Here is a 16,237-nt window from a genome sequence, read left to right as displayed (position 1 = left end):
AATGGACAAAGCAACATTTAAAACTTGTTAAGGCCGTCCTGGAAGGGCAAACTTGTCTCTCAAGTTCGCTCTTACCTAGCTGCGGATGTGTCAAAACAAGCCTGTACATATAGCAAGAATGCTTATCAATTTAACCTTGCTTTGGAAGCAGGCGATTTTCGTGTATGCTATGTTTGGGCACTAGTGGGGAATGGCTACAAATGCAGATAAAGCACTTCTAGTAGCACCACAGTCGTAGCACGGAGAGCTGTATCAATCCAGCCCTCGGACTGAAGATCGCAACAACAACATTGACTCAGGTATAGTGTTCAAAAGAAGCAAATACGACGTTGGTCCAGCGAATGGTTTAAAATAAGAGAGAAATATACAACTGAAAACCTATTAATGGAAATGTTACACTCAGAACCTGATGATTACATCAACTTTCTGCAGACGGACAGTGAAACGCTTATTAACTTGTTTAGCGTTACTGAGCATTCACATTGAAAAAAGAAGACACAACCATACGAAAATCTATTCTCTTCAACTCGGTCGCTATTGAGAGTTCATTAAAATACAACTTGGGAACATATAGCCCACATCGTCCGTGGAAGAACCGTAAAATTTCGATTTATTTTCATTCCACTCCCATGACCGATTACCTTACTGTTTGGTCCCCTCCCCACATTATCCAATCCACTCCCGCTTGTATGTTACTGTTTGCGTAAAATACTGATTTTATTCTATAACCTCTTCTTGCGTGATACATGGCTGGAAAAGCTGCGATACCTCTACAAATTTTGGTCACTGTCAGTGCCATTTTGTACTTACACTTGTTCGTAGTTTCCACGGTTGCGGAAACTCACGATACGACATAAATTCTAATAAATCAAATTTCCGCTAAACATATACGGTGAAACAAAGACACAGACAACGCCCGCTATCTAGTCAAACTTTTCGTCAATCGGAGTTCCTATCAACCGCGTCATAAGATCTATGATTGACACACAAGTCAAACACCACCATATTCGGTCAAATATTTGGCAAGCATGACCAAATTTGACAAATTGTTTGATCGTTTACTGGGGCCTTAACACTGTCGACGAGTAGGAAGCAACTACTGTGTTACCATTACTCGTCATACTAAATTGAATATAGATTTGTACGGCCAGTACAGCACTTAATGTAAAAGCGCCGACTTGATTTCTAACGTATGCTACCCCTGAGATCGGACTGGTATTCGCTGCATTTCAGATCTCTAATAATTACAGCCTACACTTCAGTGATCTGAGAAGTTGGAGTATTGCCACACGCTACATGTCTGTATGCGCCACAGAAAGAGGTGCCCATTTCAGACAACAGAAACAGTACGTAACAGTATACCTTAATTTAGCTGCTAACGAGTCTTCACTGGCAGTATCCGTCAAAACCACAGCTAACCTATCTTATCTGGTTATGTAGTTTTCATAGCTGTGAATATTGATTCGTCGCGAATGATATTGCCGATGCTTTGCTTGAATCTATTCCGAGTGATTTTGTTATATTTTTAGTTCCCTTGCTCGTCAAAGTATTTCTTCTCCAATACTTATCACACATCATTTTTATGTCTGTGACGGTCTTGATCCATATTATTTTTGTATGTATAATCACAACGCTTCAGTTCTTGACGACGCCGTGGTGTAACGACTGTAGTTTTTGGCTAGTAATGTCAAGGTCCTGGGTTCAATTCCCAGTACTCACTTAAGTTTTTTATCTGGTGGAAAGATCTGGAAGTGGGTTCCTTCTGCCTTGGGAAACCAACAGAAAAGCTACTTGAATATAAAAGGAGCAAAACTGACGCGCGAATCGCTGACGTAACGGTTTACGTCGAAAGGCTTGCTTCCGGATAGGTGACACATTTGTTAACAGCAGAAGCACCAGCCTTTATTTTTTTCGGGTTAGTGAGCGAGATGTTCTATCCATTACAATTACAGATCTTATTCTTTCCAAGATTCCGGACCAGTTCTATAGAATTTAGTCGAAAATGTGTGGCGGAACTAGGAAGGGAACCTTTCCTTGCAAGATTTTTTCACTATAGTTGGGGTCAAGCCTGTTCTCGCATCTACGTCACGCATTCTCCGACAACCAATATCAACGCCACCTTCTAGGTGGCCAATATGCGCTCAGTACTGTTCTCAGATCTCTGCTGAGAAAGTGGGTGCCAACGTGAGCATTAAACGCACCGTAGCGAGTTATTTAGTGAATTTTTATTCCATTTCTTGCGCGTTGTCATGGTCGATGGTAGAGATAAGTAACAAATTCCACACAGGCAAGTGAGAATCATAATTTGCAGTAAACACGCTTTTTTCTAGTCAGAGCACATGTATGCGCATACGGCAGTCGTCGCTTGAAACCGGCAAACAGTGCAGTCCCCGTCCATATCTCGAGCTGCGCGAACAGCCATCATTCATAGATCTGACTATAGAATAAGCTGGAGTTGGAATTTCTTTGTCGCTCCGTATTGTTTTCATTTTTCTCTCCACATCTCAATGTACGTAGCAGGTTGTTTTCCTGTTGCAGGCATAGTGAGGAAGAGAACACGAAATTAAATTCTGCATTTACAACAATGAAATGCTGACCCGCCACTCCTGTTTGTCAATAGTCTTCCTACATGGTCACTTCGCAATGTTTATTCCCAGTGTAGCGTGTAAGAATCCATGGTTCACCTAAATAAACTACTGGATGCTTTAATTGCTATGCTACGTTTTTCGTAAAGAAATCTGTGGGGTCACTGTGACAAAAATGGTCACTAGCTAAGCGTGAAATTATCTGTGACTGGGACAGGTAGCTCACTTTAGGACATGTTACAAGGTGTACACAGTGTGTTGTTTAATATTCTAGTACCGCATACAGTGTATTACTGGTATTGGTGCGTTCCCTTGTCCTATACGAGGGAAACTTTATACATTTGTGACCCTGACTACTGTGAACATAGCGAAATTTCGTCCACAGATGCCATATTGTATATTAAAAAGGCAGCCATTGGACATGAAGCCTGTTTCGTTAGCTGGCGCACTCGGCCTTACTGATCCTTTTTCATAATCATCGTTCAGTGTTCTCATTATCTTCAACAGCAGACAGTGTGAAGAACTGACTAGGATGCTAGTGCATATGTGATTCGCAAGACATGGTGAGCATAATACAGCAATGGGCACCAACGAAGCCATTATTAATGAACTTATGCTTCGAATCTACTCTGGCAAGATTCAGTGGTACTCTGCATTCAGTATTCGTTTAGACAGATATTGCACAACCACATCTTCTGCACTTACCGCTTCACGATTGTTGTCATCTGATGCAATCTCTTCACAAGCACAACAGTTGTGCAATGTCGACACCATGTTTGGTGCTACAACCACATAGCAGTTGGTGGCACCGGTCACACCCTACTATTTGGCATACATCATCAGACTACAGCACAGTGCCAATCTACACCTCAACCCAAACATCTGCTTTTCCGTCTCAATCAAGTGACATTATAGTTTGCAACAGTAGAGTGTGTCTTTTCTTTTTTGGGCATAATGGAGGACAATTCGAAGTTTGTTGTGCTGATCTGCCATACTGCCAAATATTCTGAACTAATTAGTGACACCATACTCATCCCTTGCAGTTGTAACAAGTACAATGCTGTGAGACAGCCTTGCTACAACAGGTTGCTCGCACCCCAGAGCAACATATGTGCCAAGTGATCTATGAACAATTTTCCAGGGGGAGTCTCCTTCTCACTGGTGTCACCGACTACATTCCCTGGTGAAGCCTGCTTTGACGCCAGACTTAACATTCTGGATGCTGTAGACCATCAAATTCCCAACTCACCAACAGCTAGCAGTGAGCACGCATGAGGGGTGAAAATTGTTGGACAAGAAACTCACCTTAGCAGACAGATTGTTTATGGTTACGTAGCACAGGCAGCGTATCAGTGTGAGTGGTCCAGCTCCCGCCACCCTACTGGCTGGCACACACGCTGAACAAACCTGGCACCACCCAATTCCACACAAAGCAGACTCACAGATCCCATACCAAGTGCTGTACCACAGAATGCACACAGCACCCCACTGTTAGCAGACAATACCATGTCAGCTGGTTCCACCACCTTGTGGCCACACCACTGTTGATATCACTTGCAGTTTAGCACCACTGCTCACACTTCCGCCAGCCCTACTCACTCCCAAACAACAAACGTGGGTCACAGTAGGCGTGATGGCTTATGGCGCAACATCAGGTTTCCTTCCTCTCCTCCATAATGTTGACATCCGCTGAAGAATGTCTATATATTCATGATCAATTTACAAACATGTATTTCCTTACTGACACAGGTCCAGATGTGTGCACAGAGCCCTCACAGATGTTCAAACCACACTCTGAAGCCCTTGGTTTGCAGCTCCATGCAGCTAACTACACTAGTACACATCATAGCACTCACAGGCAAATTACACTGCCATTGGACTTACTTCATCGTTGATGCTTTCCACAGATTTCATCTCTGTACCAATCCCAACCAGGCTGCCTTATTCCACAATGCAACACACCAGTCCATCCCAGGGCTTTTTGCTGTATGTCTGTGAGCAGCTCTGATGCCTTTCACATGCTACCTTGGACAATGTGACCATGGCCGCAATATTTGCCCACACCCCTTTGTCCTGGCCAGATGAAACCATACCACATGACCTGCTGTGATGACACACACCACAGCTTAGTACAATGCTTTGCTCGTCATCCCGCCCAGTTCAGAAAATGCATTCCAATCTCCCGCATGAAACGTTCCAGGTTAGGCTCTGTCAGTGTGCTATCAGGAACAGTATGACACATTGCATCAATATGACCTGAGGTCCACTATTTGTCACAAGGTATGGTATCTTGTATCTGCTCTCTTCCATGCAGCTAAGGTAGCGGTAGACAAACTATTGCACTCGAGTATCATTTGTCCTTCAGACAGTGCTTGGGCCTCTCCTGTGAAGCTGGCCCCTACGAAAAACAGTTGTGGTGCTTACAGGACTCACACTACTCAAGATGGCTTCACCAAGATAGCTTCACCGTGCTGAACATCCAAGACACACACATTCTCGCCTTTGGGGGATAACATGTTTAGTTTGATAGATTGACATAAGGCCTATTATCAAATCCCCATGCACACAGACAATGTCACCAAGACTGCTATCATCACATCCGTTGGCCTGTTTGAGATCCTTATCATGTCCTATGGACCAAAGACCACAGCTCAAAAGCAGCAACAATTTATTGACATAATGCTTTTCAAGTGCAATTATTGTTACATGTACCTCTACCATATCTTAATTTTCTCTGCCGACTCTCAAAGCCATGAACAACACCTTGAACTCATTCTCACAGCCTTCTGTGATGCAGGGGTGATGATCAGTGAGGAAAAACGGAATTGCAGAAGCGACAAGCAACATTTCTTGGACACACCCTCAATGCTACTGAGATCAAATCAACACCAGACCACACTGAACTCTTTCAACAGCTGCAACTGCTGGTTCCTCAGAATCCTCACTTTCTATAATCAACACCTAACACACACTGTCGGGTTTGAGCACCCCTGACCAATGACCTTGCAGGGCCACACACACAAGGGAAATGGAAACTTGTCTGGACTGTGGAGATGCAAACAGTGTTCAACCACTTTAAGGAATGTCTCACAATGGCTGTTCCTACTTCTAGCTCACCATCACCATGGACATGAGTGATCCAGCCAATGGGGTGGTCCTCCAGCAACAGGTAGCATGCAACATGCACAAACCTCCATTTCTTCTCCAAGAAACTTATAGGCTCTCAAACAAAATGGTCTGCATTCGACCAAGAGTCACTTGCTATATACAGCGTTGTGTGCTACTTCTGAAAGCACATTGTGTATCATCATGTCATCATCTACACTGACCACAAACCACTGAGAGCTGCGGTACATCAATCCACCACATTTTTGTGATCTCAATCTTGTTGCCCAGTATTCCACTGACTTTTGTCTTCTTCATGGAGTGGACAACATTGTCACCAATTAGCTCTAACACATACACATGATCTCTCTCATTCACAAATACAGATGACTGTCCGAGGAACAAGAATGAGACCCAACAATTTCTGTGTCTTCAGGAATTCTTCCAGTTTCAATATTAAACGTCAATCAATTACTGGTTCGGATGCCACCATTCTCTGCACTGTATCGCAGCACAGGTTTCAACCACCTCTCCCCACATAGGATGGCCAGTCTTTCATCATCTCCACAACCTCACTCATCTGGAAGTTTGACCGATGATCTTGCTTGTCACCGACTGCTTCGTTTGGCCTGCCATTAGGAGTGACTTCCATCACATAAACTTGGATCTCATTGGACCCCTGCCAGAGTCAATGGGGCATAGGTATCTAATCTCTTTGACTGATTATGTTTCATGCTAATTGGAAGCTGTGCCGGTCACATACATCATGACATGGCTCGAGTTTTATGGTGGCATTGATATCCCATGACAGTTGACCAGATACTGTCAGAACTGCTCAGGTTCATCACTTTGAATCTTCGCTCTTCAGTGCCCTCTGTAACTTTGGTGGCATCTCCAGCCATCATACCATGGGACAGATATGTGCCATTGCCCTTCTATGGGTGCTCCTCGATGTCTGTACTGTGTTTAAAGGTGACTTACATTCCTTGCTCATAGAAATATTCTGTAATGAGAATGTTACCAGCAGAATTTGTTCAACTGACTTCTACATCTGACTCAACAGATCTCCCCACATTAGTACAACATGTCAAAAACTACTGCTATTCACTAATGTCTCCACCATCTGCACACACACAGCCTCAAAGCCATCCATTCACAAGAAGCTTGCAAACTGTGCATACGTTATGCTTCGGAATGATGCCATACAGTTGGCCTCACAGCTGCCATATATTGGGCCATTGCGAGTATTAAAAGGCTGACACCTGTGTGGATCCTCTCTACCTTGGATGACACAAGTGCTCTTCAGGACAACGAATCTCCCCTACCAGGCTCACGACCGGTGAGCCAACAACTGTTACAGTCAACATCCACAACTTTCGACCAGACAAAGTTGTGGTAAAACTGGCTGACACAGAGCTTTTGCTTGTAGGTAATCATGTGGTTCTGAACTTTGTGTCTACACTGATCACTACCCAACACACCCATACCTTCTGCCTGCCACCAATTAGATTTTGGTGACGTGTCCTTCCAGCCATCTCCAGCAGGCAAGCTTACTCTCACCATCACTCTGCTGGCTAACTGTCCACATCTCTCACTGTCACAGCTTCACCAAAGCTACCACCACTGCCCACACGATTCACCACTACCAATGTCAGGTGCCGTCTCCTTCAGCTCTCAGTACCTCACACTACCTCCATTGCCTCCCACCACATCTCACAGCATATCTTCTGGATTCAGGCAATAGCAATCAACAAGTGCCAGCAGTGCTCGCCATTCAACATGGTTGACTTCACAACACACCTTCCCGTGTTCCACAATCTGTGCCTGTGTGTGGGAAAAGGGGGGGGGGGGGGTAGTAGGTTGAATGTATGTATGTATGTAGATGTAGACACCATGACAATAGGATCACTGACTAGTGTTCCACATGGAAGTGTGGAATGTCTGTGACTGAGACAGGCAGTTTGCCATAGAGCATGTTACTTGTTGTACATAATGTATTGTGTCATGTTCTAATAAAAGCATTATACCTGCATATCATGGCAGGTGTATTATTGGTATGTTCCCCTATCCTACATTCTGGCACCTTTAAAATCAAATCCCATAGAATGAAAACTTTTCCTCCGAGTTTCTTCACTAGCCTAGAAGTCCAGCTCTGTGTGATAAAAGCTGTGAGTATCGTATGTCTTTGTATTGTTCATAATATCACAGAAATTGCTGTCTAATAATACATTTATCTATAACTTCAATGAAATGTTTATTGTGTGTATTTTGCTTATTCTCCTTTGAATCAGATATCTGAATTCTGCTCCACTCAGCATAATGTTGCTCTTTCTGTAATTTGCACACCATTGACTTGATGGTACTTTTGCTTGTTAACATTTGTTTGAATCTTCCATCACCTCTTCTATTGGCACCATCACACCTTTCTTCTTCTCATCACCAGTAAAATTAATGACATTAACAACAAGTTGTCGCAATTTTCCATGAAGATATTTCCACTGACCACTTTCTGAGCTGACACTGAGAGGTAACAAAGCATACTGCTTTGAACTGGAACATGACTGTATCTCATCATGTTACCAAGTTAGTTCCAGCATTGGCATTTCAGCTTTTTATAGTGAACTCACTCCTTTCTAATACCATTTGCCTGGCAAATGAGTTATTTAGCTGGCATCAAGAGGCGTGGCATTTCTCAGTAAAATATGACATATTTTATGGCTTTTTTTACTACAACAAAGTATTAAAATCTATACTGATGCATGGAAATCATTTGCTTTGATTTTAGAGTTGAAAACACGCTTTAATATCCCATGAAAATATTTTATTAGACTGAATTAAGTAGCACAACAAGGCAAAGTAAAGCTGTGCTGGTGCGTGTTCTGGGTTCATCAGCTTACACATATCACAAAACCAAAAATATGACTACAAAATACAAACAGTTAAGAGCATTACTGGAAATGCTGTTTTATCACAGCGAATACCAGAAAAGTATTCAGACTTCATAATCTGTTCTAAGCAAAGCAACTTTGATTTATGGTGGATAAATCAGAAGTCATATGCTTCACAGTTGCAATAAATAATGTGCCAGTGACTTAAATGAGGAGAGCAACAGTAAACTTCTATTCGGTGCCATAGCTTGTAAGTATATTACTGTGCAGATATTGTTATGAGGAGAAAGAAAACTGGCATTCTACGGATCGGAATGTCAGATCCCTTAATCGGGCAGGTAGGTTATAAAATTTAAAAATGGAAATGGATAGGTTAAAGTTATAGTGGGACTTAGTGAAGTTCGGTGGCAGGAGGAACAAGACTTTTGGTCAGGTGAATACAGGGTTACAAATACAAAATCAAATAGGGGTAATGCAGGAGTAGGTTTAATAATGAATAAAAAAATAGGATTGCGGGTAAGCTACTACAAACAGCATAGTGAATGCATTATTGTGGCCAAGATAAATACGAAGCCCACACCTACCACACTAGTACAAGTTTATATGCCAACTAGCTCTGCAGATGACGAAGAGATTGATGAAATTTATGATGAGATAAAAGAAATTATTCATATAGTGAAGGGAGACAAAATTTAATAGTCATGGGTGCCTGGAATTCGATAGCACGAAAAGAGAGAGAAGAAAACGTAGTAGGTGAATATGGATTGGGGGGAAGAAACGAAAGAGGAAGCCAACTGGTAGAATTTTGCACAGAGCATAACTTTATCATATCTAACACTTGGTTCAAGAATCATGAAAGAAGGTTGTATACATGGAAGAACCCTGGAGATACTAAAAGGTTTCAGATAGATTATATAATGGTAAGACAGAGATTTAGGAACCAGGTTTTAAATTGTAAGACATTTCCAGGGGCATATGTGGACTCTGACCACAATCTATTGGTTATGAACAGTAGATTAAAACTGAATAAACTGCAAAAAGGTGGGAATTTGAGGAGATGGGACCTGGATAAACTGAAAGAACCAGAGGTTGTACAGAGTTTCAGCGAGAGCATAAGGGAACGATTGACCAGAAAGGAGGAAAGAGATACAGTAGAAGAAGAATGGGTAGCTCTGAGGGATGAAGTAGTGAAGGCTGCAGAGGATCAAGTAGGTAAAAAGATGAGCGCTAATAGAAATCCTTGGATAACAGAAGGTATATTGAATTTAATTGATGAAAGGAGAAAATATAAAAATGTAGTAAATGAAGCAGGCAAAAAGGAATACAAACATCTCCAAAATGAGATCGACAGGAAGTGCAAGATGGCTAAGCAGGGATGGCCAGAGGACAAATGTAAGGATGTAGAGGCTTATCTCACTAGAGGTAAGATAGATTGTGCCTACAGGAAAATGAAAGAGACCTTTGGAGAAAAGAGAACCACTTGCATGAATATCAGGAGCTCAGATGGAAACCCAGTTCTAAGCAAGGAAGGGAAAGCAGAAAGGTGGAAGGAGTATATAGAGGGTCTATACAAGGGCAATGTTCTTGAGGACAATATTATACAAATGGAAGAGAATGTAGATGAAGCTGAAATGGGACATACGATACTGCGTGAAGAGTTTGATAGAGCACTGAAAGACCTAAGTCGAGTGGTGAGCAAGATGTATGAGACAGGCGAAATACCATCAGACTTCAGGAAGAATATAATAATTCCAATCCCTAAGAAAGCAGGTGTCGACCAATGTGAAAATTACGGAACTATTAGTTTAATAAACCACTACTCCGAAATACTAACACGAATTCTTTACAGATGAATGGAAAAACTGGTAGAAGCCGACCTCAGGGAAGATCAGTTTGGACTCCGTAGAAATGTTGGAACACGTGAGGCAATACTGACCCTACGACTTATCTTAGAAGAAAGATTAAGGAAAGGCAAACCTACATTTCTAGCATTTGTAGACTTAGAGAAAGCTTTTGACAATGTTGACTGGAATACTCTCTTTCAAATTCTAAAGGTGGCAGGGGTAAAATACAGGGAGCGAAAGGCCATTTCCGATTTGTACAGAAACCAGATGGCAGTTATAAGAGTTGAGGGACATGAAAGGGAAGCAGTGGTTGGGAAGAGAGTAAGACAGGGTTGTAGCCTCTCCCCGATGTTGTTCAATCTGTATATTGAGCAAGCAGTAAAGGAAACAAAAGAAAAATTTGGAGTAGGTAAAAAATTCATGGAGAAGAAATAAAAACTTTGAGATTCGCCGATGACATTGTAATTCTGTCAGAGACAGCAAAGGACTTGGAAGAGCAGTTGAATGGAATGGACAGTGTCTTGAAAGGAGGATATAAGATGAACATCAACAAAAGCAAAACGAGGATAATGGAATGTAGTCTAATTAAGTCGGGTGATGCTGAGGGAATTAGATTAGGAAATGAGACACTTAAAGTAGTAAAGGAGTTTTGCTATTTGGGGAGCAAAATAACTGATGATTGTCGAAGTAGAGAGGATATAAGATGTAGACTGGAAATGGCAAGGAAAGTGTTTCTGAAGAAGAGAAATTTGTTAACATCGAGTATAGATTTAAGTGTCAGGAAGACATTTCTGAAAGTATTTGTATGGAGTGTAGCCATGTATGGAAGTGAAACATGGATGATAAATAGTTTGGACAAGAGAGAATAGAAGCCTTTGAAATGTGGTGCTACAGAAGAATGCTGAAGATTAGATGAGTAGATCACATAACTAATGAGGAGGTATAGAATAAAATTGGAGAGAAGAGAAATTTGTGGCACAACTTGACTAGAAGAAGGGATTGGTTGATAGGGCATATTCTGAGGCATCAAGGGATCACCAATTTAGTATTGGAGGGCAGCGTGGAGGGTAAAAATCGCAGAGGGAGACCAAGAGATGAATACACAAAACAGATTCAGAAGGTTGTAGGTTGCAGTAGGTACTGTGAGATGAAGAATCTTGCACAGGATAGAGTAGCATGTAGAGCTGCATCAAACCAGTCTCTGGACTGAAGACCACAACCACAACAACAACTATTGTGAAGCTTGTCCTGTAAGTACCTATCAAAAACATTATTCACATTTTTATTGTGAGAAAAAGAAAGCTGTGCGCCAAAGAAAGTGAAATGAAGTATTTTACTTAAATACATTCTTGCATCAAAATATCAAGGTTTAAAAAATGGGATGATTTATTATATGCATATTGTAGAAATAAAATCTCAAATTGTTATATACGCATTCAGTGTAAAAGTGCATTCAGAAACTATTTCATAATGAGATGCATAAAGCTCACTTCTAAATTTTTATGCTTTTGCACTTCCTGGAAGGTTTGGCTTTTTGAGTATCTATATATTTTCTCTCTGGCTGTTAAAACCAATAAAATGAAAGGTCATAGCTTAGAGAGGCACAAGTTAAAGATTAGCTTGATGAAGTTATGAATGACACAACAAATGGTTACTGCTGTGAGCCTGTAGCAAAAAGATGTGCTCCTCAGAACCATGCTAAAACAAAAAAGCGTTGTGGTGCTATGATACCATTCTCAGTAGCTCACAAAGGAAACAAGAATACCAGCCCATTATTAATAATGAGAAAACAAGCCATGCTGAGGGTATTCTTGCACTGTTCATGTGCACACATACTCCTGTAACAGCAATTGATCATCGTGATAAAATTTGCTGTTCCAAATTCCCAAACAGTAACACAGCCAAACAGATTCATATGCACCACACTAAATGTAGTGCTATTATTTGGAAGTCATTTCACTCAGGATCTCACAAAGATATAGGTTATAGGCACTTCAGTTTGCTTATTGATGAGTCAATAGACATTGGCATAAGCAAATATTTGTACTACAGTAAGAACTATGGGATGATTTTTTTGTTATTTTTTTTTTTAACTTTCTGGTATTGAAAAAGGCATGTTATTTTTTATGTATTTTGCATTACGAACGGTCTAACTAAATACAATCTTAAACTGTTTAATCTACAAGCACTTGGAGTACAGAATGGTAGTGTAAATGTAGGTATTGTGAATGGAGTATATCAGAAGTTGACACAATATGTGCCAAATTTAATTTTAGTAAAGTGTATATACCACTCATTACAGCTAGCATTATCAGCCACATTTGCAAATAAGCTTCCACACTATCTTGTCAATTAAATTTATAAAGAGATTTATGGTTTAATTAATGGTGACAATAGCGTACTGAGATTCTTTAAAGCATGTACAATAGGGTCAGCTATGGTGTCGACCAAACTTCACGTGTATAGTGTATGCGAGGCGTTTGCGGGCCAAGGCCCAGCCTGTCACTCAGCTTTGCTCTGCCTTCTCGGAAGTACTCGGAACAGTGTGACATTTTGTTTAGCATTGCAGTGCAGCATATTTTGATCAGCACAACTCTCTGAGTTTGGCTGAAGCATGGTGTCAGTGCTGTTTACCCTTCACTATTTGTTTGTGGTATGAAGGACGTTCACAGGTCCGATGGCTGTTTGCAAAAAAAGAGGCTGTTCAGCAATCTGTCATCGCAATCCTTTAAAATGAATGGGAATGACTGAAGAGAGGGATGAGAATTTTGAATTTGTATAAGCAACATGTACTGCGTATTTGCTATGAAACAACATCACAATACTGTGGAGAAAGAATTTAGAGATTTAGCTGACGATGAAAAAGCAAAAAATTACAATTGACAGAAGCGATATCATTGTTCTGTACATCAAGAAGCACTTTGTGCTAAATTTGCAGGCATGGAGCACTTGAAGAAATAGGTAGTATGAAGAGGAAAACTTCTGATGTTGCACAAATTATTTCATTATAAGTTGAAACAGGTTTCAATAGGATTGAACAAAGAGCATGGAGACTTAATATATTACTGCAAAGAATGTTGGCTGAGTCATGGGGTATGCCTGAAATGTTCTTTCAATATGAAGCTCGCTATTATGAAGGAAAAAGCAGTGCAAGAACGAAAATTAGAACATCCAGAATGAATTGTAGACCTTGTATTGTATTTTAAGTGCTCTTGGCTGCACACTCCCACAGTTCACATTGGAAGATAACTTCTCTCCAATTTGATGGGGATCCATTTAAAAAGAAAATCATGTTGTAGAAGGAACATGTTGTGACAAAGACAGTCCAGTTCCCTAAGCTCACTGGTGTTAAAGAAAACATAAGGTTTCAAGAATTCATTGTGGCCTTGAAAGAATTACAAGGATAGTTTTATAAAGTTTTGAGAACACTGTCAGTCTTAGATCTGTTTTTGAGCTGTTTGCAAGACCATTTACTGTTTCAGTTGAAAGCACCCCTATGCAAGTGCAGATGTAACTGACTGACCTGCAGGATAACTCCAGTTTTAATGAAAAATCTTTTTATGTTAAAACTGCCCAGGACATCTACTTTGCATTCCTCAAACAGAAATTCCAAGACCCCATAATGAGGTTGTAAAAGTTCAACAGTATTTTGATTGACATATTCGTGTGAAAGACAACAGAACTAAAAACTAACATGGAGGCTCAGCAGAGCAATAAGAGTCCAAAGGTGATGTTGATCGTGGTCGATATGACCTATCGATACCACAATTGGAACAAACCAAGCGGCATGATAATAGCTGTCTTTGGAATGTCTTCCGTTGCTACGGGAACTGGTGATAGGCATGTTTACAGTCAATAACACTGAAGATTGCGGCACCCGATAACATATGAGTGAAATCATTTATGTTCGGCACTGGGTAATTGTTCATGACGGTACGAGCATTGAAGCCTCTGTAGTTGCTGCACATTCAGAAATAACAGTCGTGTTTGGTGACAAGGTGAATTGGTGAAGACCAGTTGCTGTCTGACGGCTGCAGGATACCTGCCTCCAAAAGTTTGTTAATTTGCTGCTGGGCCACGCGCAACACAATGGGGTTGAGGCGTCTAACCTTGTGTCTAATATGAGGGGTGGCAGTGGTAACTATCTTGTGTGTCGTTCCGTCAGTGACGGAAGAAACTGAGAACAACACTCAAGACTGAGCAACGTCCTGATGTGAAGTTTTTGGACGAGTGGGGTGCAACGAGACATAACCATTCGTGTGAGTGGGAAAAGGCAGCACGGAAGTCACATGCTTATTATGTGAGCACGGCATGCACTTGTTTGGAGAGGTTAGGATGTGCAGCGACTCTCTGTTGTCAGCCTTGCCTTGGGTAACCAGAGTGGGCAAGAGAGGCGTTGGCATCACACAGGGGAACAGCGATGCCCGCCGAGTCACATGGCTTTTACAAATAGGTGACAGCACATATTCTACTGCACATTGACTGTTAGACAGATATTTCTTTCAATTTTTATTTGTGCTCTGATTAGACATGTTTCTAATAAGGACCATGCATCATTTCAGGGACTTGCTAATAGTTTATTCCACAAGATTCTTGATGGAATCTGTGAGAAATGGGACACTCAATGGTGACACTTTCTGTTCATGAATGGAGGACATGGTTGCAAGGCTAACTGAAGAGACAGGATGTCTATGAGACATTTATAAGAAAAGAAATTGCACATTAGAGTATTGTAAAATGAGAAATACAGTAACTAATCCTTGAAAATTTATACAAAACTATACTATTCAAAGGTTTATTTCAACTTCCTGAATGTAGATTATGAAGACTCATATTGTGTATACTGCAATATGAACACAATTTAAAATTTGTTGAATAATTCTATCAAAACCTCTTACCAATACTAATTAATGTATTTATGTCTTTGCTTCACTATGTTCATACACAATTTGTGTATACCATTGAGTACTTACATATTTAGCAAAATTAATGTGTTACATAATGAAACCACTCTCTGTGACTTCATCTAAATTTGTAACAAGCAATGGACAGTCCACATTGGAATATCAACAATATTGTGAATATTGATTGCTACTCACTGTAAAGGTGACACATTGAGTTCCAGTCAAGCACAATGAAAAGACTATTATGTATAAGCTTTTGACCAAAGCCTTCTTCAGAATGGAAAAACAGCATACACATTGACATAACCAAGTACACCTGACACATACATGACCACTGTCTCCAGCCAGAATGCAACTTAAATCTGTGGAATGGGAGAAACAATATGAAGTTGGACAGAGAAAGGGGAGGTATAGCAGGGTAGGGTAGGAGAAGAGGAACATAACAGTGAGGCAAGCTAAACTGTGTGGAGGTGACAGGACATAGAGGGTGGAAACAGTTAGATCAAAGGTGTGGGAACAGTAATTTACCAAAGATTTAGACGAGAATGCTTTTAGGATTGGAGAATATGTTGTAGGGACAACTCCCACCTGCATAATTCAGAAAAGCGGGTGGTAGGTGGAGGGTTCAGATGGCCCAGGTAGTGAAACAGCCATTCAAATCAAACACGTGTTCAGCTCCATATTGTGCTGAAGGGTGGACCACTTTGCACTTGGCCATAGCTTGGCAGTGGCTATTCATCCTGGTGGACAGCTGGTTGGTAGTCATACCAATCTATAAAAAGTGAGCAATAATTGCAGCATATCTGGTGTATGACATGAAAGCTTTTGCAAGTCGTTCAGCCTCTGATAGGACTGGAATAGCAAGTATCAGGTAGTGTATTGGGCAGGTCTTGCACCTGGTCTTCCATAGG

The 16,237-nt window shown here is 41.0% G+C and overlaps 1 protein-coding gene across 3 annotated transcripts in view; it reads right to left on the bottom strand.

Moving 5' to 3' along the window:
* LOC126457600 (uncharacterized) overlaps positions 1-1,495 on the bottom strand; it is a 212,267-nt gene extending 210,772 nt beyond the window's left edge. For 2 of the 3 annotated variants that reach the window (XM_050094046.1, XM_050094045.1), the window contains exon 1: positions 1,363-1,495. The gene's annotated coding sequence lies outside the window, so the exon portion shown is untranslated. The remainder of the gene's footprint in view (positions 1-1,362) is intronic. The other variant, XM_050094047.1, reaches the window with a different exon arrangement.
* Between the last annotated feature and the right edge of the window lie 14,742 nt (positions 1,496-16,237).

The sequence above is a fragment of the Schistocerca serialis genome, chromosome 2 (genome assembly GCF_023864345.2).
Source record: "Schistocerca serialis cubense isolate TAMUIC-IGC-003099 chromosome 2, iqSchSeri2.2, whole genome shotgun sequence".
NCBI lineage: Eukaryota > Metazoa > Arthropoda > Insecta > Orthoptera > Acrididae > Schistocerca > Schistocerca serialis.
The sequence above is the reverse complement of the archived record's forward strand: the minus strand, read 5'-3'. Positions and strand labels throughout refer to the sequence as shown.